The sequence below is a fragment of the Hylobates moloch genome, unplaced genomic scaffold, assembly GCF_009828535.3.
Source record: "Hylobates moloch isolate HMO894 unplaced genomic scaffold, HMol_V3 SCAFFOLD_18, whole genome shotgun sequence".
Taxonomy (NCBI): Eukaryota; Metazoa; Chordata; class Mammalia; order Primates; family Hylobatidae; genus Hylobates; species Hylobates moloch.
The window spans coordinates 36,244,574-36,266,477 of NW_026652293.1; the positions used below are offsets into that span (position 1 = coordinate 36,244,574).

Consider the following 21,904-nt stretch of genomic DNA (forward strand, 5'->3'; position numbering starts at 1 on the left):
ACATGGCAGAGATAGAATAAAAACAGAAAAATGGCGACGGTCACGTTGTGGCGAGCCTTGCTGCGTCATTAGATAATCCTCATGCAAATAGCGGGAAGAACAAAGGAAGGGGGGCCCGGGACCCCCGGGGGCGCAGGTGGGTGTGGGGGCGGCGGCCGGGCGCGGGGGCGGCGGGGCGCGCGGGGCCGAGCGCCCGCGGGAGGCGTGAGGCGTGCTGCGTGGGGCGTGCGGCCGCGCGGGGCTCAGGGCGCGGAGTGTGGACGTCCGAGTGCGCGCCCGTGCGCCGCCGTGGAGCGCTGGCGCTGCGCTCCCGGCCCCGTCTCGCGGCGCGTCGGAGCCGGCCTGGGGGCGCGGGAAGCCGTGGGGCGCACAGAGCGGCTCCGGCGAGGCTGGTCGCGGCGCACACGCAGCCGTGGGGCTCGGCCCGCTCGGCATCCGCATTGGGGTCTGGGGGCGGGCCAGGCGGCGCCGGGGGCCGGGGGCCGAGGGCGCGCCACTGCCCAGCGCCCAGCGCCTGCCTTCAGCCTCCTCGGGGGACCGCACGCAGTTCGCCACCTCGGGGTAGGCGGCGGGGCGCGGGGGCGGCGGGGCAGGGCGGGCCGGGCCTCCGCACTCCGGGACCGACTCCGAGGGTGTTGCCGGGCTGGGTTTGTTGTTGTTAGCGCGCGCGTGTGTTTTTCCCGAGGGGTAGCGGGGCGACCTCGCCCATGGGCATTTCCGCGGTTTTGTGCGGCCCTCGCTGGGGTGTCAGTGGCGACGCGGGGAGCCCTGGGCGCCCGGCTCGGCCCCCGGAGGGGAGCGGCGCGGAGGGGCGGGGTGTGTGTAAATGTTGCGCACTCGCTTTCCCCCCGCCCCCGCCCCCGCCCGCGTCCAGGGTGCTGGCGTGGGTCCCTCGCCGTCCGGCGGTGACTGTAAATAGAGCCTGGATGTTGTTTACATGAAGGATCCGGCGGGAGGAGTCTAAGAGGAGGCGGCGGTGCAGGAGGAGAGAGGAGGACCGGAGTCCCCGCGGCGGCGGCGGTCCGGAGAGAGGGCGAGCCCCGCGCGGCGCCGGGGACCGGGCGCTACCACGAGGCCGGGACGCTGGAGTCTGGGGTAGGAGGGAGAACGGGCACGGGGCGGGAAGAGGAGTCCGTCAGTGGCATTTTTAGCTTGCACCCTGCCACGCAGATTCTCCCCGGCCGGAGCGGAGGAGGGTGGAGGGAGGGCGGGGAAGCCTCGGTTTCTCTGCACGTTCGGGAACGCCTTCTCCCCCTTCATTCTCCCATTCCCAGTGTTTTCCCGCTTCTCCCCGGGCTCACCTGTTTATTTTCGTCAGCTAGAGCTCGTGGTTTTTTTTATATAGGCATGAGAGTCTGTTTCTTTTATTAGAAACATTATTGGGGAGAGGGGTGCTTTGCTGTAATTTGTGCTGGTCCAGGTCGGTTTTCAGGAAGGGGGAGGGGACTTGGCGGAGACACAGGCTCCTGGCCGCAGCTGACCCCAGGGCTTCTCCCTGCCTTCCTGTGCGAGGAATTCTTTCCCTCACTCTGCTACCCGCACGCCAGCTGCTACCTTCCTGGAGAAAGACCACACCTGTGCTTATGCCTGCTTTGGAGGAGAGGTGAGCTGAGAAACCAGGGAATCCCCTGCTCTCCAGGGTTCTTAGTTATTCCCCTCCGCAATCCCAGCGTTGGCCAAAAATTGCTGCTTTCACCTGCTGACTTCATTTGGCATGTCTGTCGCCAGCCCCCCTTTCCCCTGGCAAGTTGTGGTCTGCAGATGTTTTGGGATTTTCTCTTCCCTCTGGACCTGTCCCCCACCAACCAGCAAATAGCTCCTGGGCCTAGGTTGAGGGAGAGAGAGAAGTGACCCCCTTTGACCCGTGCGCTGTTTCTTATTCCCCTCTGGGTCTTCTAATAGAATCTCCTGTCCTCCCATAGCCCCCTTTATTTTCCCCTTAAGCTTAACACAGAGCCAGGCCTAAGCAGCCTGTCTCTGGCTTTCTTTCCCCAGGCCCCACCCTGGCCCCTTTTGCTTTTCCAGCGCCAAAAAAACGCCTCCCAAGCAGAAGACACACCCAGCCCAAGTCTAACCATTCCAAAAGGGAGGAGAACACAGAAGAGCAGGGACCCAAGGGTCTCCTTCTGTCCTGAATATTCCAACAGCGTTTCCCTCTAAAGGCGTCCTAGCTTTATAATCCCTTTATTCTTCTTACCAGTCGACCCTCCCCTCCTCTTTGCCCCTTGTCCTATGATAGATATTTGGGGAGAGCGGTGGAGAAAGAGGTTGTCACCTTCTCTTCCTTACAGTGAGGCATTTTTCTTTTTCTTAGTCTTTTCATTTATTAGATGTTTAGCATGTAAAATATGTAAATCTGTTTGCAGGCTTATTGAATTTGTTTTTTTGCTGGCTAAGGAATAGCTGATATTCTATAAAGGGAAGGAGGGGGGAAAAGATCAAAAGTAACACTCTGAGTTTTCCCCATTTGAGCATCCCCGGAGTTGCCAGAGAAGACCCTCCTGTGAAAACCAACAGTCTCCCTTCCATGACATCACCACCTAAGCCCTTCCAACTTTAGCTTCAGAACAGGAAGAAGGCTCAAAATAGAACTACCTTAGGAATCCAGCTCCTTGAAAAGATCAACTTTTAAATCAGCTGCAGGAGGAACACAATGAACTTTGACATGGGGAGTGAGAAGGGAGAGAAGACTGTATAGTGTTCATAATTGGTTCCTTTGGGGGAGGGTTGGGGGATACTTCCCATGTATTTCAGAAAAGCTTTCCTCTAGAGTTGGGTACCTAGACCACTGAATGATAAATAGGATGGTTCAAGATTCATTTATTGAATTATTCATAAGTTTTTGTATGTCAACAATAACAAGCACGTTTCAGAATATGAATTAAAGACGGGCCTCTCTGCAGAATCTGCTGTAGATAGAGAAGGTTGTTTCAGGAAGCTAGGAGGGCACTTGAGGAAGACAGAGAACCTGAGGATGCAGTGACAGCTGCTGTGAGTATGTAAGTTGAGAGGCTCTTAAACAATAATTGTAACTTTTGTGGGTGACTGATACCCTGGACAAAGAAGTAAGGATGTCAGGATTTTCCACCTTTACCTTGGAAATTAACTCCTTGTCTTTGAATCTCAGTGTCTCCATTCAGTCCCTGAATTGAGATACGCTTTCCTCTCTGAGCTAAAATACTCAGTCTTTTGGAAGGGCTGCCTAATAAACGATAATCACTGAAGTGTTGACAACGTAAGGATTGGAAGTGGAGCAGAAAATACTTGGTACAATTTGAGCACTTGGTGGGTGCTGTAAGATGACTTGCTGGTTGATGGGGTAACATCTTTTACTCTGGTTCAGGTTTAAAAGAATCCAGGTGACAGAGACAGGATACCTGCCCTAGCCACGTGGCTGTTAACCACCTGAAATATGGCTAGGGTGAGGAAGAGCTCAATTTTAAATTTTATTTAATTTTAAATATTGATAACTTGATTTAGTTATTGGAAAGCTTATTTATGTTTGGAAACATACTTGAGCTTATGCATCTACTTTTGAAACTAAGTGTTTTGAAATCCAAAAGCAAATTAAGTATTTTGATGAAAATTGAGAATTGGGATATGTAAGTGCAAAGTACTCTTCAGATTTCAAACAGTGCAAAAAAAGTAGAATAGCCCATTAATTTTATGTTGATTCCTCGTTAAATGAATATGCTATTAATTCCACCTGTTTGTTAATGTGGCTACTAGAGAATTAAAAATTACATGTGTAGCTTGCATTATACTTCATTGGACAGCTCAGGCCTGCATCACTCCTTTTCATCTATGGATTAATTTCTTTTTTTCTTTTTTTTTTGGAGATAAGTCTCTCTCTGTCTTCCAGGCTGGAGTGCAGTGACGCGATCTTGGCTCACTGCAGCCTGTACCTCCCAGGTTCAAGCGATTCTCCTGTCTCAGCCTCCAGAGTAGCTGGGTGTGCGCCACTATGCCCGGCAGATTTTTTGTATTTTTAGTAGAGATGGGGTTTCCCCACGTTGGCCAGGCTGGTCTTGAACTCCTAAGCTCGGGTGATCCGCCGGCCTTGGCCTCCCAAAGTGCTGGGATTACAGGCATGAGCCACAGTGCCTAGCCCCATGGATTAATTTCAGAAGTGGTGACTGTATGAAATATTGTTATTTCATGTTTGTGTTTCTACTTTCCACTGCTGTGTTCCATGTGATGATTGGGGACCCCAAGTATTACATTATTACTGTTACATTAGGGAGATCAGTGTAAAAGTCCAGGGTTCTAGAACGGGTAGCAGGGGTGTCATGGGAAAATTTGGATACCCACATATCCGGCTATTGCTGCTTTTGTAAAAGGATCCTGGGCATAGCAAAAGATACCGGAAAACAATGTGTGGCAAAGTAACAATTGTGACACCTGGTGGCATTTTAGTGATTCTACTCATCTGTCACTCACTTCCATTTATTTTTTCTTTGCTTCATCTACTTTCTGTCCCCCTCCCCCCCAAATCACGGCTCCACTGGTGGCATTTGGGCCCACAAGGTTGCTGACTCCTTTCCTCCAAAAAAAAGTACAATGTTAACATGAATAGAGGTAGTGCTGTCTTTGGGTTTTGTTTTGTCTAATGAGATTCAGAAATCGCACTGGAAGGAACTTGGGGGCTATTCGGTGCTATCCCTTTATTTTATAGATGACAAACTGCCAAACACCTCACCTAAGACCATATAGACAGAGACTGGAATTAAACATACTCTTGTTGATAACTGTTTAGAGGCTCCCGGAGAAATGGAGAGGCTCATCAATTAATCAATCAAGTATTTATTGAGCTAGCATTTTGTGGAAATGACCACTAAGTATTGTGAAGAGACATGAGTAAAACAGTTTCTGACTTTTTTAGAAAGAGTCCTGTTGACTTGAGGAAACAAGATATAAACAGCACCAAATTCAATTGCAGTATACAACACAGCACTTAATGAGTGCAGTGCCACTGTGGCATGTGTTACTAGTAGAAATGTGTTCATTTTACAGATGTAGGAATAGAAGCTTCGAGAAGGGTGGAAGCTGCAGGGAAGTGGAGTGTAATTGTGTTCCTGGAACAGCCCAAGGCTGTAGAATTGGAGGTCATTGCAAGTCTTTGGTATTGGCCCCTCTAGCTGTCCATTAAGGGAATTTGAAAATCTGAGACCCAGCATTTTCAAATGGCAGTGCTGCAGTAATAAGGCAATCATAGATTAATTGGAGACCATCAGGGTTTTTAGAGATGTTTAGCTAGGGGTGGATCATTCTGAAGTTAGCTGACATATAAAACTGACTTGTGAGCAAACCATAAAATCTGAAATCCAGGGGGAGAGAGTGGTGAAATGTGATGTAGAGCAAAATCAGAAAGTAAATTAACTGTGGAGTATATAGTTGGACTAAAAATATTTGTGCTGAGTACATGTTTGAAGGGGAGAGGCCCATATGATGTAATATATGGGCCAGTCGTGTATTTATAAATTTTAATCTCCTGGAGCCTTTTCGGACTAAACTCTTGGTCAACATGAGGAAGAAAGCTCATTCTTCTCTTTGTTAACTGTGTCCATAGGGTTTTTTTTTCGTCCACATGGACCTGCTAAAGTTACGTAGCATGGGATTAATTAGGGGCCAGTGCTCAAAGTCAGTAAAATGATGACACCTCTTCTCTAATCACTCTCAGTTAATGCTTCTCTTCGAGAATCGGGGCTAACTTTGTATTGCAGTGGTCCTTGACATTTTCTTGCCTTTCTGCCTATTTCTTTTTCCATAAAAGAGAAAAAAATTCTGTAACCTGCCACCTCATCAATCTTTGGCACAAATTAGTTTTTAAAAACTCAGTATAGCAAAGTTTTGCAATAAAATGCAAGTATACGTTCTGTGTACTTGTGACAAAGCAGCAGTGGACATTTGAGCAACTTTTGCTGACATGTTTATAACATCTCAGTGTGGCCAAATTTGGCCATTTTATATAGTATCACTGAAATAGATGATAATTTTCAAATTGGAAAACAAATCACACTCGTTAAAAGACCAGTGGATTTAAATACACTAAACTATAAAAGTATTTTCAAATATTTTGCTTGGCCAACAACTTATGGTGCCTTCAGTTATTTAATATATAATCAGATATTCAAAGGTTTAAAACAATATTTTCATTTTAGTTTATAAATATGAGGGATGTAGCATGTTTTTTGTGCTTTTATTTGTACTCCATGTTGATTGATTGCTTGAGAAAAGGTCTTTGTCACCCAGGCTGGAGTGTAGTGGTGCAGTCATGGCAGCCTCAGCCTTTCATGTTCAAGCAGTCCTCCCACCTCAGCCTCCGAAGTAGCTGGGACTACCAGCCCTGCTCATACTATTTTTTGTAGAGACAGGCTTCCACTATGTTGCCCAGGCTGGTCTTGAACTCCTGGATTCAAGCAATCCTCCTGCCTCAGCTTCCTAAGGCGCTGAGATTACAGGTGTGAGCCACCATGCCTGGCCTTGTACTCCACGTTATTTTAAAAGTTGTTTGGTATGCCAGTTTTCTGTAAGTGCCTGGTTTTGTAGATAAATTTGGTATATGCGTTATGAAGAAATTGTTCCTAGTTGTATCATTTTTAACATAGAAGAAGTAGTTTAAAATCAGTTTGGGTCCTGGAAGAAAGCATTTTACATCACTGTTTTCTCTCTTCCTCTCTTAGTATGCAGTTATTTTTTCTTACTGTAGCATGAGTACCTGTAGTCACTTGTTTATAAATGTAGACAGTTCAGTTCTTAGAAGAAACATGTTGAAGAAGAAATATTTCTGATGGATTTAAATTTTTCAAAAATGCACATTTATAAACATTTTCAAGAAAAAGCAAGACACATTTTTGAAACATTTATTTTAAAAATACCATTTTGAAAACCCATATTTTTCTTCCTTGAAACTGCTTTAGAATCTGAGAGAATGTTAATTTAAGTAACTATTCACAGAATAATGACAATTTGCTGCTTGTTATTAGGGATGCTTGGCTTCTTTTTTTTCTAATTTAGGTAAAAAAAATGAAATGAGAGAAAAATAAGGAGAAAAAGGAAGTATCTTTTACTTTACCAAAAATGTTTAGTTGTTGCATGGGTTTTGGTGATGGCTAATAGAGTGAATTTCAACTTTGCAGTACACTTACTTCATCTTTATACTTCATATTTAGACATTGAATCACACTAATATTTTGGTGAAGAACAGTCTAATAAACTACTGAATATGTCAGGATTATTTGTTTGTCTCCATACTTACCCAGCCTTCAGTATTTCAGGGTAAGTATTCAGTTTTCCAAAGCTGACAGAATTTGTGGTCAAGAAATATTAGTTGGTAATCTTCTTATCCTTTTTAGTGGAACAGCTATCTAAAATTTTACTCTGAAATGATCACAGTATCTTTGTTCACGTAGCAGATGTTTATAATTTGGGTAAAAATATGCAACTATTTCCAAGAACCTTAGGTTATGGGATCCAACTGTGATTTTTTTTTTTTTTTAATCTTCGTTGCCCTCTCGTGTTTCAACTCTGTATTACAGTTGGCTAAGACCTAGATGATGAACTCCTTAATTTTTAGGTATTTTTGCATTTTAGACAATGTTGTTTTTAATTTGTGTGTAGGTAGATTGTTACATTGGATATTAATTTTCTGAAGATAAGGTCATTTTCATAGTACATAAAGTTAATAGTTGAGTTAGATTCACTGTACTCTTATTTTCTGACTTCCACTGATCTAAAGAATTGATTCATCTATCTGACTTATTTGAAGTACAGTGCTAATATCTAATATGCATATAATGAGTCTTTGAAATTGAGCAAATGCCTAATGAAAACATAATTATTTTTCAAATATCTGTCAAGTTCCACTCATATTGAAATAACTTGAAACTTTATGACATGGAAAAAACCCAAGTGAATCATGGTTTTAATAAGTTGATATTCTGATGCCTGAATTCCAATTTCAGAATCTTTTGTACTTTTTATTAAAAGTAAGAATCATCCCTAAAATGACTTCAGAGTACATCTCAAAGGTACAGATAATTTAAAAGCAAGTGATGTGTATATGTTATTATTACTTTTTAAAAAGGTATTCTGAAGGTTGTCAGTATCACCATAGGTATAGAATTGACATAAACTATAGTGAAAAATAGCAATGTTACTAATTTGAGTACATTCTTAGCACTCAGAGCAAGAGGAATGAAAGTCATTTTTGCTAATGTGCGTTTTTCTTCTTAATTATAAAGCCCCACTAGTTTCTGCTTCATGATCTCAGTTACTGAGAAAACTAAAAATAAACAAAAAGTAAATGTTTTTAGAAATCCTTTTGTGTAAATTGTGTACACTGAATATCCAGTTGATGGAGTCGGACAGCTAGGGTAGGGTAGAGAGAACAAAGCACTGGGTTCACTCATTTGACATGGTTCTAGGCATGGGTTCACCATAACTTAGCAATACATGGTCTCTGGCAAATCACCTAACCTAAGTTTTTTTTTTTTTTCTGCCTATAAAATGGGGTAATAATATCTATTTCCAGAATCCTTTTTTGATGAATTAATGAATAATTCATTGCCGGCCCGGTAGGGTTCTTGTGAAAACCAAATGAGAAAACATATAGAGCATTTTTGAATGTTTGGCAGATATGAAGTATTATTGTCATGTTTGGTTATGAGCACTTTGAAGACAGGAATCATGTCTTATCTTTATTTCCTGAACATCTAGAAGAGGGCTTAGAACGTAGTAGTTCCTCAGTATATGTATAAAATCAATGATGAGGTCAGGGAGGCACAGTCAGTGAATCCATGCGTGGAAGAGATAGGCTGTGAAATATGCTGGAAGCTTACTGCATATTTGATGTATTATCAGAGTGAAAACCTAATCATGCAGTTGTTCATCCTCATTAATATGGATAAGTCATGTGTTCATCTTTCATTCTAATTTAATTCAACCAGGCCTTTTAATATTTCAGCCTCACCACTTGCTGGGCTCTGATCCTTCTTTTTCTTCTGCCTCCTCACGTCTCCAACCAGAAGGGGATGTTTTAGTCCTTCACTTCATGGGGAGCCTTCAGAGAGAGTAATGCAGCCACCAGAAAGGATGCCGTTGACTGACACAGTGACTGACAGGCTGCCCTGGCTCAGTTATCACAGTGCTGATGCTGTCCATTCTAAAGGTACAGTACTGTGATAACTGAAGGATGGCAGCCATCTTGCCTTCCATCAGAGGAGCCTCACCGTACCCAGGAAGAAGGAAGGTGAAAGAGGAATGTGAAACAGGTGGCCGGGACCCAGAAACCCTCTTACCCTGCACCTCTGTTGTACTTCTCCCGGGGCATAGGGAGAGTTATTCTGCTTCTCTTTGCCTTGTTTTGTAACATGGGGTGGTGGTTGGTGCAGCCGTGTTGTGCCGAGTGAACATATATTAAGATCTTTGGAACCTTTAGGAGACTGAAAATAGGTAAGTATGAATTAGTATTTCTGGAATGGTATTCAGAGAACTTTGTACCGTTTTTATAAATGTGAAAGGTAACCTAATTAGAACAGCTTGGCACTTGTCAGTACAGTACTAGATTTCAAAATCAGATTCTACTTACAGGGAGAAAAAAAAGCCCAATATGTTGAACAGTATTGAAATTGTTGCATAAATAAAAGTCCATCATTGTAGACCAGCTTACTGAAGTGAAAAAAGAAAAAAAGTATATCTTTGTCTTGAAGGAGTAGATAGTGACATGTCATGTTTCTTTCAGGATATTTAGGATCTGGCCTAATTCAAAAGAATATTTACTGAATGCCTATGTTATTGCTGCTGCTGTCACCTTTACATGAAAATAAAATGTAAATTATTTCTATCAAGGACTAGTCTGCAGTGATACCTGGCACATACCGATTTCAGGAATACGAAGCTGTAAACACCAAGCCAGCATCACATGTGCATGAAAGACTAGGAAATTTTTTTTTTTGTTGCCCACACGGGAGTGCAGTGGCATGATCATAGCTTACTGCAACCTTGATCTCCCAGGCTCAAGCAATCCTCCCACCTCAGCCTCCCGAGTCTGAGACTATAGGCTCAGGCCACCCACCTGCAAAGTTTTAGTAGAGACAGTTCACTATGTTGCCAAGGCTGGTCTTGACCTCCTGAGCTTAACTGATTCTCCCACCTCAGCCTCCCAAAGTGCCGGGATTACAGGCATGAGCCACTATGCCCAGCCATGATTAGGAAATTTAACAGCACACATCTTCAACCTCCATCTTACTCTAGAGAGTACTGCTGGGGGTGAAAGGTGGTTATTGAGGAACCCAGGATTCTGCCAATGCCAATCTCTGCCAATCATTCCTCTTCTCTCTAGTCTCCTAAGGACACTGTACACATGTAACAATAGCAAACAAGAAACAGTACGTGATTATGTGTTAGATCGCAGTACTGTACAAGGCTCAGGTAATTTCATGGAACGTGTTTTAGGCTCAGAGCCTAATCGGGTATGTTACCTCTTCCTAGGCTCATGTCTGTATCTGGGAGCCTATGGATGTCTGACTGGCGTAGGAACCCGGAACAGTGACTCATATGCTTAAGCAAAGAGAACAGAGATGGCTGAAGTTAGGCTGTAATTTGAACCTACCTACCACAGAGAGAAGAGGGCCAGGGAGGGGAAAACCATATGTGACTTTTTTTATAAGACAGAGTCTCAGTCTGTCATCAGGCTGGAGTGCAGTAGCTCAGTCTTTGTTCACTGCAACCCCTGCCTCCGGGGGTCAAGTGATCCTTGTGCCTCAGCCTGCCGAGTAGCTGGGATTGCAGGTGTGTGCCACCATGCCCAGGCAATTTTGTATTTTAGGTAGAGAGGAGGTTTCACCATGTTGCCCAAACTGGTTTCAAACTCCTGTCCTCAAGTGATTCTCCTACCCTCAGCCTCCCAAAGTGCTGAGATTACAGGCATAAGCCACTGCACCCGGCCTCATGTGTGACTTTTTAACATACTGTGAACCTTACCTACTATCAGCACTGCCAACTCCATGTCTTAGATATGGGTCAGGTGTATTATCAGGTCCTCCACTGGGACACGATGGAACTGGAAGGGAGTAGTCCTCGTACAGAGAGGTTCTGTCTTATCCTTCGTTGTGCCAGTCCTCAGACATTGATGGTCACTGTGTTCCTTTGCTGGTGATTGCAGTTCCCTTTAGTGTCTCTTCCCTCTGCTCTACCCAAAGAGGAACCATTCTTAGTAGTGACCCCTTGAGCCACACTTGGTTGGCCCAGAACTGTTATTTTTCAGACACATTGACCACATTATAGCCCAGTACCTTCACATGTCCTCGTAGATCCACAGTTTCTCTAAGCTATATAAGCTACACTACGTTTTTGATTAATTAGAGGGCTCTCCCCAGTTATTATGCTACCACTCCTGAAATTCCTTGGAGTTTTCTTAAAAGGAATTTCTGACAGAAACTCTGGAAGAACTTTTAGAAAGGGAAAGTTAGGGATTGGTGTATCCTCAAGTAATTTGAAACACTCCTAATGTTTAGTGTTTTAGCAGGTGGAAAAAAGTGCTTCAAGAAGTTGTGTTGTGCAATCATTGGCCTTGGTGAAGATTTCACCACCTTTTCCTGATCTTCCTGTTTTCCCCGTTACTAGTTTTATAAAAATTCATTGGGTTTTATACTTACCCGACCTTGACCTCAAAATCTACAACCAGGCCTGTGGGGTGTTGAAGAACTGAGTGTTGGGTGTCATTTGCAGTCACCCTGCACTACAGACAGAGTCGTGCTGGGTCCCCTTTCCTCTAAACAAGAAGGCTGAGGCTCAGTCTGCAGCAGGAGCCCCAGAAGCTTGCCTGGACCTGGAGGTCTTTGGCATCTTCAAGGCATTTCGTAGATGTAAGGTGTTCCAACAGGTTAAGGGAGAAGTGATGTAAGACAGATCCAGTGGGGTTTTTCCACTGCCTTGCTTAAAGCACAGTATGTGTGTGGTTGGTATATTCATTGCATTTTTCAGTTTAGGTGAAGTATGTGAGAATGGTAAGATTGCAATTAAACCTAGAAATACCGTATAATCCAGCAGTTCCACTTCTGGATACATACCCCAAAGATGTGAAAGGCGGCACTCTGACAGATACTGTACACCCATGTTTATAGCAACATGATTCACAATAACTAAAAGGAGCAACCCAAGTGTCCATTGATGGATAAGTAGATAAATGAAATGTAGTGTATACCTACACTGGACTATGATTCAGCCTTGAAGGAAATTCTGACATATGCTACAACATGGATGAACCTTGAAGATACCATGCTAAGTGAAATAAGCCAGACACAAAAGGACGTATACTGTGTGATTCCACTCATATGAGGCTCCTAGAGTCGTTAAATTCATACAGCCAGGAACTGTTGGTTGCTAGGAGCTGGGAGAGAGGGGGAAATGGAGAGTTAGTGTTTAATGGAGTTGTATTTGGGGAAGATGAAAAAATTCTGGAGATGGATGGTGGCAGTTGCACAATAACATGAATGTACTTAATGCCACAATGTACACCTAAAAATGGAAAATTTTATGTGTATTTTACCACAATAAAAGAGATTCAGGATAATAACCCTCTTGAAGCCAAAAACAGGATTTAGTTGATTTCTCTGCTCTCCCTTAGTTTTCTGTGTGAAGATAACTGCTGTTTCAAGTAAGCAATTAAAATGTAATTGCCATGTCTTTATGCATTTCAAGTTCTCTAATCTGAAGTCCTTTACACATGTTTCCAGGGTTTCCAACATAGCATAGCTTTAGAATTGTGTAAAATGTGAAGAAAACTCAATATAGTAGCAATGAATATTAAAAACAATGAGAAAAAGGCGTGGACAAGAAGTCACCTGATGTGGCATCTCTTGCTGGCTTTATGTCTTTTCTGGTGAGATTGGGCAACTCACTCGTCCTCTCCTTGTTCCAGTTGCCTCAACTGCCCACCTCTTTGGAGTTATGCTACCACTCCTGAAATTCTTTGGAGTTTTTTTAAACAGAAAAGAAATTTCTGACAAACTATGGAAGAACTCATAAGAAGGGAACGGTCTGGGATTGGTGAATCCTCAGGTAATTTAAAATACTCCTAATGTTTAGTGTTTCAAATTACTTAAGGATTCACCAATCCCAGACCTTTCCCTTCTTAGGGAAGTCATATATATAAAATCATATATATAAGAGACTAAAGCAGCATTTTAATGTGGCATGTTATTTCTTAAAATATATACATACAATATATGAAATAATAGTATTAAGTATAGTTTTAAAAAGTATCCTGGTTAGTCTTACAAGTCAAGTATTAGCAGCTTCATTAAAGGAGCATTCTACAGCTTGCTGTTACGGATAGTTTTCCTATTTGTTGTTATATGCTTAAATTTGATAATAAGAACACAACCATTGAGGCTGGAAATAGCAGTAACCTTCCTTAAGGGATCACATGTTTTATTAGCTGTGGATAAAAAGCATTCATTTGTGGACCGTATCTGTTTCATCACAAAGTCCTCACTTAGGGTCATGCTTTGGAAATCAGATTTTAGTTTTAGGAACATTGGACTACCTCCACCAGATCCTGCACAGTAGTCTACCTTGATCATACCATACAGAGTTGGAGCAGACAGCTAGCTCTTGTTCCTGCCTGCCACGCTAATTTCAAATATTTTGCTATGCCTAGTACATTTCTAGCTTCTCTGAATAACCACCCAATTTTAAGTCTGCCACAAACTTGCCTTATCCTGTTTTGGGGGGCCCTGGGGAGACAGGGTCTTCCATAGAGTGCAGTGGTGCCATCACTGCTCACTGCGGCCTCAGCCTCCTGATTAGGTGAGACTATGGGTGTGCACCACCATGCCTGGTTAATTTTTCAAAAATTTTTTGCCAGGCGCGGTGGCTCACGCCTGTAATCCCAGCACTTTGGGAGGCTGAGGCGGGCGGATCACGAGGTCAGGAGATCGAGACCATCCTGGCTAAAACGGTGAAACCCCGTCTCTACTAAAAATACAAAACAAATTAGCCGGGCGTGGTGGTGGGTGCCTGTAGTCCCAGCTACTCGGAGTGGCTGAGGTGGGAGAATGGAGTGAACCCGGGAGGCGGAGCTTGCAGTGAGCCCAGATTGTGCCACTGCACTCCAGCCTGGGCCACAGAGCGAGACTCCATCTCAAAAAAAAAAAAATAATTTTTTTATACGGACACGTTTTCACCATGTTTCTCAGGCTGATCTTGAACTCCTGGGCTCAAGCAGTCCTCCTGCTTTGGCCTCCCAAAGTGCTGGGATTACAGGCCTAAGCCACCACATTGGCTTGTCTATCCCATTCTTAAGTGAGTTCTTTCTTTCAGATCAGTTGCTCTTTGAGACAAACCTCTTACGTTTTTACACTTCAGAGAATTTTTTCCTTTTGCTTCTTTAAAACTCTGCATTCATATTTACAGGTGCATCTTCACCATTACCAGTCATCATTGTTTGTTTTTGTTTTTTTGAGACGGAGTCTTGCTCTGTCACCCAGTTGGAGTGCAGTGGCACAATCTTGCCTCACTGCAACCTCCGCCTCCCGGGTCAAGCGATTTTCCTGCCTCAGCCTCCCGAGTAGCTGGGACTACAGGCATGCGCCACTATGCCTGGCTAATTTTTAAATTTTTTTTAGAGATGGGGTTTCACCATGTTGACCAGGCTGGTCTCAAACTCCTGACCTCAGGTGATCTGCCTACCTCAGCCTCCCAAAGTGTTGAGATTACAGGCATGAGCCACTGTGCCTGGCCTCTAGTCTTTTTTTTTTTTTTTGAGACAGGGTCTTCCTCTGTCACGAGGCTGGAGTGCAATGGTGTGATCTCGGCTCACTGCAACCTCTGCCTCCCGGGTCCCTCCGGATACAGGATTATACATCTGCATCTTGGCAATTTTTTTTTTTTTTTTACCTGGATCTCCTAGCTATTTTTTCACAGTGTTAGCCAGGATGGTCTCGATCTCCTGACCTCGTGATCCGCCCGCCTCGACCTCCCAAAGTGCTGGGATTACAGGCGTGAGCCACCATGCCCAGCCTAATTTTGTGTTTTTAGTAGGGACAGGGTTTCACCATGTTGGTCAGGCTGGTCTTGAACTCCCGACCTCAGGTGATCCACCTGCCTCGGCCTCCCAAAGTGCTGGGATTACAGGTGTGAGCCGTGACCACGCCCAGCCTAGTCATCATTTTTAACCACAAGAATTCTTCACTAAGCATGAACAAGTTAGGTAAGGGAGGCACCAAAAGTCCATTTTGTGTTTTTCTTTCATATTTAAGACATGATGAGTGTAAGGATTCCCACTGGAGGAGATTGCCAAGTACAAGAATGTGTGCCTGAGCTGGGTGTGGTGGCTCACACCTGTGATCCCAGTACTCTGGGAGACCAAAGTGGTCAAGACCACCCTGAGCAGCAAAGTGAGACTGTCTCTACCAAAACAAACAAAAAACCCAGGCGTGTTGGTGCATACTTGTAGTCCCAGCTCTTCCGGATGCTGAGGCAGGATCGTGTGAGCCCAGGAGTTTGATGCTGCAGTGAGCTAGGATGGTGCCACTGCACTCCAGTCTGGGTAACAGCCAGACCCTGTCTTAATAAATAAATAAGCAGGCATGGAACATTCTCAGCTGGGTTCTTTAAGCTGTCTGACAAGGTTTCGGGTTGTAATACATGCTTCTAATGTAAATGTGTTAAAATGCACATAATTGAAATGGAGTAAAGTCAGCTGATTACACCTTGCTTTGTGCATTTGGACTATTACTGTATTTTATTTCCCGTGAGATTATGAGGAGATTGATGTTAAAAAGTGAGAAGAAATAGAGAACCATTTCGATTTAGTCTGTAGAAAATGTATTTTCACTTTTTTGCTACTATCTTTGTAAATGAAATTCCAGAAAAATTACTTAGACTCCCATTGGTTTTTTTCAATTTGAAAATGAGTGTCTTTGAACCAGGAATATCTTGGGGTCTATTGCCGGGTAGCTGTCTAGGGCACTTGGCTGGGAAGACTTCTGAGACCACATCTGGGCTCTGCAGGAAGGAGTGCTGTAACCACCTTTCTGGATCTCCCTGTGATCAACCCGGGTGTGCTGTGGACATCAGACAGGAGGAGTGCTACGTTTGCTGATACCTTAGTATGCAATATTTGTAGTGTAGAAGCTTAGATCCTCTGGAATGGCAGAAATTCCCAGATTTATATTGATAGGGACTAGATTTCTGGAAAACTATATCACTGGGAATATAGACACCCTTTTTTTATGGAGAGAGAATTATGGATTTTTAATTTTAAAAGTCTACTGTAGTGTAATATATAGTGTATATTGAGACATGAATTTTTCCACTTATGATCATTCACTAATTTTTGTTAAAAAAAAATAAAAACCTGACATACCTATCAGGTCTCAAGCTATTCTAATAGCACTAGTCTAATAGCATAAAATTTGCTACTGTTAAATAAATGCTTATCCCCTGCATAATTTACAGGTAGAATTTTAAGTAATTGGATCAAATAGCTAGAAGAGGCCTTCCCTTTCTCCTTTTATTTCCTTAATTGACAGGATTATTTGCTTGAGATGAGTCAATATTTGTTGAGCGCCTGTGTACCAAAGCACTCATTTCATCCTCATTGAAATCCTCAAAGAGTAGAAGAGTTCTCCACATTTCATAATTGAAGAACCTGAGGAGGCTCTCAGGCTCCCAGTGGGTCCCTAAGCCACACAGCTAGTCAGTGATGAAGCAGGCATTTGAGTCCAGAAGCAATGTAAGAAGTCAATATTATGTTGATTAGTAGGTGAGGCTTCGAAACAGAGTTAGACCCAGCATGTGTAAAATTGCTTAAAAATTTGCACTATACACTGCCTCCCCTGTCCACTGTTGCCTTTTTCTGATGCCTTCTCCACTCTTCAGCTGGAATTACCTCTGTAAAATGAAAGTTTGATCATGCCATCACTTAAAAACCCTCTCGTTGGCCAGGCGCGGTGGCTCACGCCTGTAATCCCAGCACTTTGGGAGGCCAAGGCGGGTGGATCACGAGGTCAGGAGATCGAGACCACGGTGAAACCCCGTCTCTACTAAAAAAATACAAAAAAAAAAAAATTAGCCGGGCGCAGTGGCGGGCGCCTGTAGTCCCAGCTACTCGGAGAGGCTGAGGCAGGAGAATGGCGTGAACCCGGGAGGCGGAGCTTGCAGTGAGCCAAGATCGCGCCACTGCACTCCAGCCTGGGCGACAGAGCCAGACTGTGTTTAAATGATTAAACTTAATCATTTAATCAGGTTGTGTTTTTGTTGTTGTTTGAGACAGGATCTCACTCTGTCACCCAGGCTGGAGTGCAGGGCCACGACCATGGCTCACTGCAGCCTCAAACTTCCGGGCTCAAAGGATCCTCCCGCCTCAGCCTCCTGAGTATCTGGGACTACAGGTGTGCACTACCTGGCCGGCTAACTTTTAAATTTTTCTGTAGAGACGGGATCTCTCTTTGTTGCTCAGGCTGGTCTCAAACACCTGCCTCCAGGAGATATTCCCGCCTCAGCCTCCCAAAGTACTGGGATTACAGGCATGAGCCACCATGTCAGGCCCCGCCCTTACTCCTTTTGAAGTCCAGGTGGTTACAGCTGCCCCTGGAAGGGGCAGATTGTGGATGCAAGCCCCCTAACAGCATAAAAAGGCCATTGACAGTGAATGAGGGACTTCCAATTCTAGAAATAGATCCCCTTGCCTTAGGGGTGGATAGTGGACAGGGTACTAACACCAATAAATGCCTCAAAGATTTCATTTGCTTTTGAACTTGCAGAAACGGGAGTGAAGTGATTTCTGATTTTTCCCCTGGGAAAGCAGAAACCTTCCTCGTACAGCTGCTCCTGTGAGAAAAAGTTCAACAGAAAACATATTAAATGCCCGTTTCTCAAGACTCTCAATCAGAGTGGTAAGAAGCAAAGGGACGACGCTACAGAGGAGTCTGGGAAACTCAGGCTGATTAAAAGTAGCCTCCTTGACTTGCAGGCTCCGTGAAGGAAAGCACACCTCATAAATCCTTTTGGACTGTTTTTTGGCTAAACCCTCAGATTTATACGAAGAACTATTTTAAGTGAATCAGTGTGTCTTTGTTTGCATCTTCTGGGATTCTGAAGACTGCAGCCAAGGAGCTAGTAAGGCTGAGAAATGGATTGAGCATTTAATCAGTTGAATACTTCCTTATGTTTTCCTCGTGTGTTCTCATAACAAGCGACCTTAGTCCAACTCCTAGTAACACATGATTGTGGAATGTGCCTGCCTGAGAAATACTGCCTTATTTTTTCATCCTGAGCACATTGAAAATCTCTGAAAATGCAGATGAGCTTGTTTGGATGATGGTAATAATAATATATGCTAGTGATACCTGCTGTGTGTCTGGTATTTTACATGTTATGACTGAGTGTCACAACAGCCCTGGTCAAATGCGGGGAAAACGAAGACTTAGAAAAACTAGGTCACTTACCTGATGTCACTCAGTTCAAGCCCAGGTTTCTGCATTTCTAAATTTTCCACAGATTCTTATCAGCATCCTTGACAAATGAGGCTATGCCAGAAGCCCCAAATCATGACATTTTCATTGATTCCTTTCTTCTACCTGCAAACAACATCAGGATCTATTCCTTTTTGGTTTTTTTCTTTGAATATACATCACCTATTTAATAATTCAGAAGTGGAATGATGCACTTAACTGTAGGTCTGTGAGCTCAGAATTCCCCGTGGTAGTAATAGCTAACATTGTTTGAGGACTTTCTATTGAACTGTCCACAACTGATTTTTTTTTACCTGTATTATCTCAATTCTTTCACAGAAGCCACATCCCCCTCCTGTCCCTTTTTCTGCCTTATTTGTTCATAGCATTAATACTTGCACACAGTACGTCCACACTAATGTACTTCAGCATACTTACTGTGTTTAACGCTGCCTGACTCCACTAGAATGTAAGCTCTGTGCGATCTGTATGATTTTTTTTTTTTTTTTTTTTTTTTGAGATGGAGCCTCGCTCTGTTGCCCAGGCTGGAGTGCAGTGGTGTGATCTCGGCTCACTGCAAGCTCTGCCTCCCGGGTTCACGCCATTCTCCTACCTCAGCCTCCTGAGTAGCTGGGACTACAGGCGCCCGCCACCACGCCTGGCTAATTGTTTTGTATTTTTAGTAGAGGCGGGGTTTCACCGTGTTAGCCAGGATGGTCTTGATCTCCTGACCTTGTGATCCGCCTGCCTCGGCCTCCCAAAGTGCTGGGATTACAGGCATGAGCCATCGCGCCCGGCCTTGTATGACTTTTTAGTTATGAGATAAGTCCCTACCAAGTAGGACCAGGTTCAAATGTTTTTGAATTAATGAACAATCTATATAGGTAAATATCATCCCCATTTACAGATATGAAAACTGAGGTTCATGGGATTAAATAATGTGTTTCAAAGTGGAAGTAGTTATTTGTAACTTCAACATCAGTTTTTAAGTATTCATGATAATAGTAGCTTCCTTTCCCCACTGTATTGTTAGAATGAAACAAAAAAATTTTTTGGAGACAGCGTTTTACCTAGGCTAGAGTTCAATGGTATAATCATAGGTCACTGTTAACTCCAACTCCTGGGCTCAAGCTATCCTCTTGCCTCAGCTTCCAAGTAACTAGGACTACCGGTATGTGCCAAGATGCCTAGCTAATTTTATTTTTCCTATAGCAATGAGTTCTCACTATGTTGCCTAGGCTGATCTTGAACTCCAGGCCTCAAGTGATCCTCCCTCAGCCTGTCAAAGTGCTGGGATTACAGGTGTAGGCCATTGTGCCTGACACTGAAATGAAAAAGTTAACCAAAAAAAAAAGAGGTTGGGGCTGGATGTGGTGGCTCACGCCTGTAATCCCAGCACTTTGGGAGACGGAGGCGAGTGGATCACTTGAGGCCAGGAGTTCGAGACCAGCCTGACCAACATGGTGAAACCCCATCTCTACTAAAAACACACAAAAAACAGAATTTCAGAGCTGTGAGAGACCTGGGAGCTATTTGAGCCAGCCTACCTACCCCCTTCAGCCCCATCCCCAGTGCCAGATTCTGGGACTCAGGTCTCCTTCAACCAAATGGCCTGTTCCACTGATGGACAGCTACACTGTCATTGAATGGCTGCATTGTTGGAAAATTCTTTGTATCGAGCTGAATTTTATCTCCAGGTAACTTCCACCCGTTGGTCTGAGTCCTCCCCTTTAGGAATGACGAAATAAAGGAAAATATCATCTTGGTTTACTTATACTCCCCCGTGGGTGTCTCTTGTCCCAGTCCCTCAGACACTCCTGGGTGGCATCTTTCCAGCCGTTTTCCATCCTGTGGGCTCCCTTTGGCATGGCCTCCAGCTTGTCCGTGTCTGACTTAAGGGCCTCATACGGGCCTGCAGGTGGGGTATTGGGAATACATCATACCACCATGTTGCTCATTCTTATCCCCCAAGTCTTTTTCAAAGTAAACTATTGTTGAACTCTAGTGGGAAGAAAGTACTGCACAGGTGGAACCAAGGATCGCTGATGATTATGAAAACTAATAGTGATGTCTGTGGACACTCTGCTCTCAATTTTTCTGTGCACTCCCTCTGCCACACCCAAGACAGTTCTTAAAAGAGTGACCACTTACTGAGTTCTGACTGTGTATAAGATACTGTCTTAGACACTTTACATACACCACCCGTTTAACTTTCTAAACAACCATATTCTTAGATATGATTTAGCTCTTGAGAAGACAGATTAGGAGAGATTAACTGATGTGTTTAAGATCACATAGCTTGTAATTGGTGGAGCTTGGATCTGAAGCTATGTTTGCCTGACTCCAAATCCCAAGCTTGATAAGATTTACTTCCAGGAGCTATAAAGAGGATAAGCTTAGCTATTTGAGGCTCCCATTTTCATTCTCTCTCAAAAACTTGCAAGAGAGATATTTTAAAGGAGTGATGGCATCTTCTTCCTATCATTTGAAGAGGGGAAAGAGAAAGGAAAGGGCCCATATTACTGTGTTCCTGCTTGTGCCAGCTGTTCTATATCTGTTGATCTCGTTTAGTCCTCATGACAGTTCTGTGAGGAGGGCACTGTCATCATCACCATTGCACAGATGCAGAAACTGTGGCTCACAGAGGATAAAGCTAGGTCACTCACACAACCCCTGACTCCAGAGCCACCATGATTTCATGCGTCCCACCACACAAATGCCACATCACAGAGAAGGTTTTTGAACTCTGCCACTCTCCCAGAGGGTCTCTAGCTAGGCCCTTACCCACTGTGATAGTCTCTCTTCTCCTGTCTGTCACTTCCAATCTTAGTAACTGACCAAATTACCTAAGCAGAAAAGGAGAAAGAAAACCCTTCACTAAATTAGATAAGCATTCATTCATTCATAAGACTTGCTATATGCTTGGCTTTGGGCCAGAGATCAGCCATGGGAGCAAAGTAAGAAGTCTGCTGCAGTTATTAGAGCTCAGCTTTGATGTGGCCGTCATGCCTTCTTCCTCCCCAGTTGTATGACCCAATACAAGAACTCGTGGTGAGTGCGACAGGCACTGCCAAGACCCAATCATTTAGCGGTGCTGACCGAGGACCGTGGACCCACCAGTCTTCAGACTGAGTTGACTTACTTTCTAAAACATGGGTACAGAAATTATTTAAGCCGGGCGCGGTGGCTCACGCCTGTAATCCCAGCACTTTGGGAGGCCGAGGCGGGCGGATCACGAGGTCAGGAGATCGAGACCACGGTGAAACCCCGTCTCTACTAAAAATACAAAAAATTAGCCGGGCGTGGTGGCGGGCGCCTGTAGTCCCAGCTACTCGGAGAGGCTGAGGCAGGAGAATGGCGTGAACCCGGGAGGCAGAGCTTGCAGTGAGCCGAGATTGCGCCACTGCACTCCAGCCTGGGCGACAGAGCGAGACTCCGTCTCA

At 44.2% G+C, this 21,904-nt stretch overlaps 1 protein-coding gene across 2 annotated transcripts in view; it reads left to right on the top strand.

The window, feature by feature from the left end:
• Positions 1-489: 489 nt before the first annotated feature.
• The window catches only part of JAK1 (Janus kinase 1), a 235,316-nt gene continuing 213,901 nt past the window's right edge, over positions 490-21,904 (top strand). Inside the window, exons 1-2 of one of the 2 annotated variants that reach the window (XM_032137308.2) lie at positions 490-561; positions 944-1,095. The gene's annotated coding sequence lies outside the window, so the exon portion shown is untranslated. Of the gene's footprint in view, positions 562-870; positions 1,096-21,904 lie in introns of those variants that run through there. The other variant, XM_058430812.1, reaches the window with a different exon arrangement.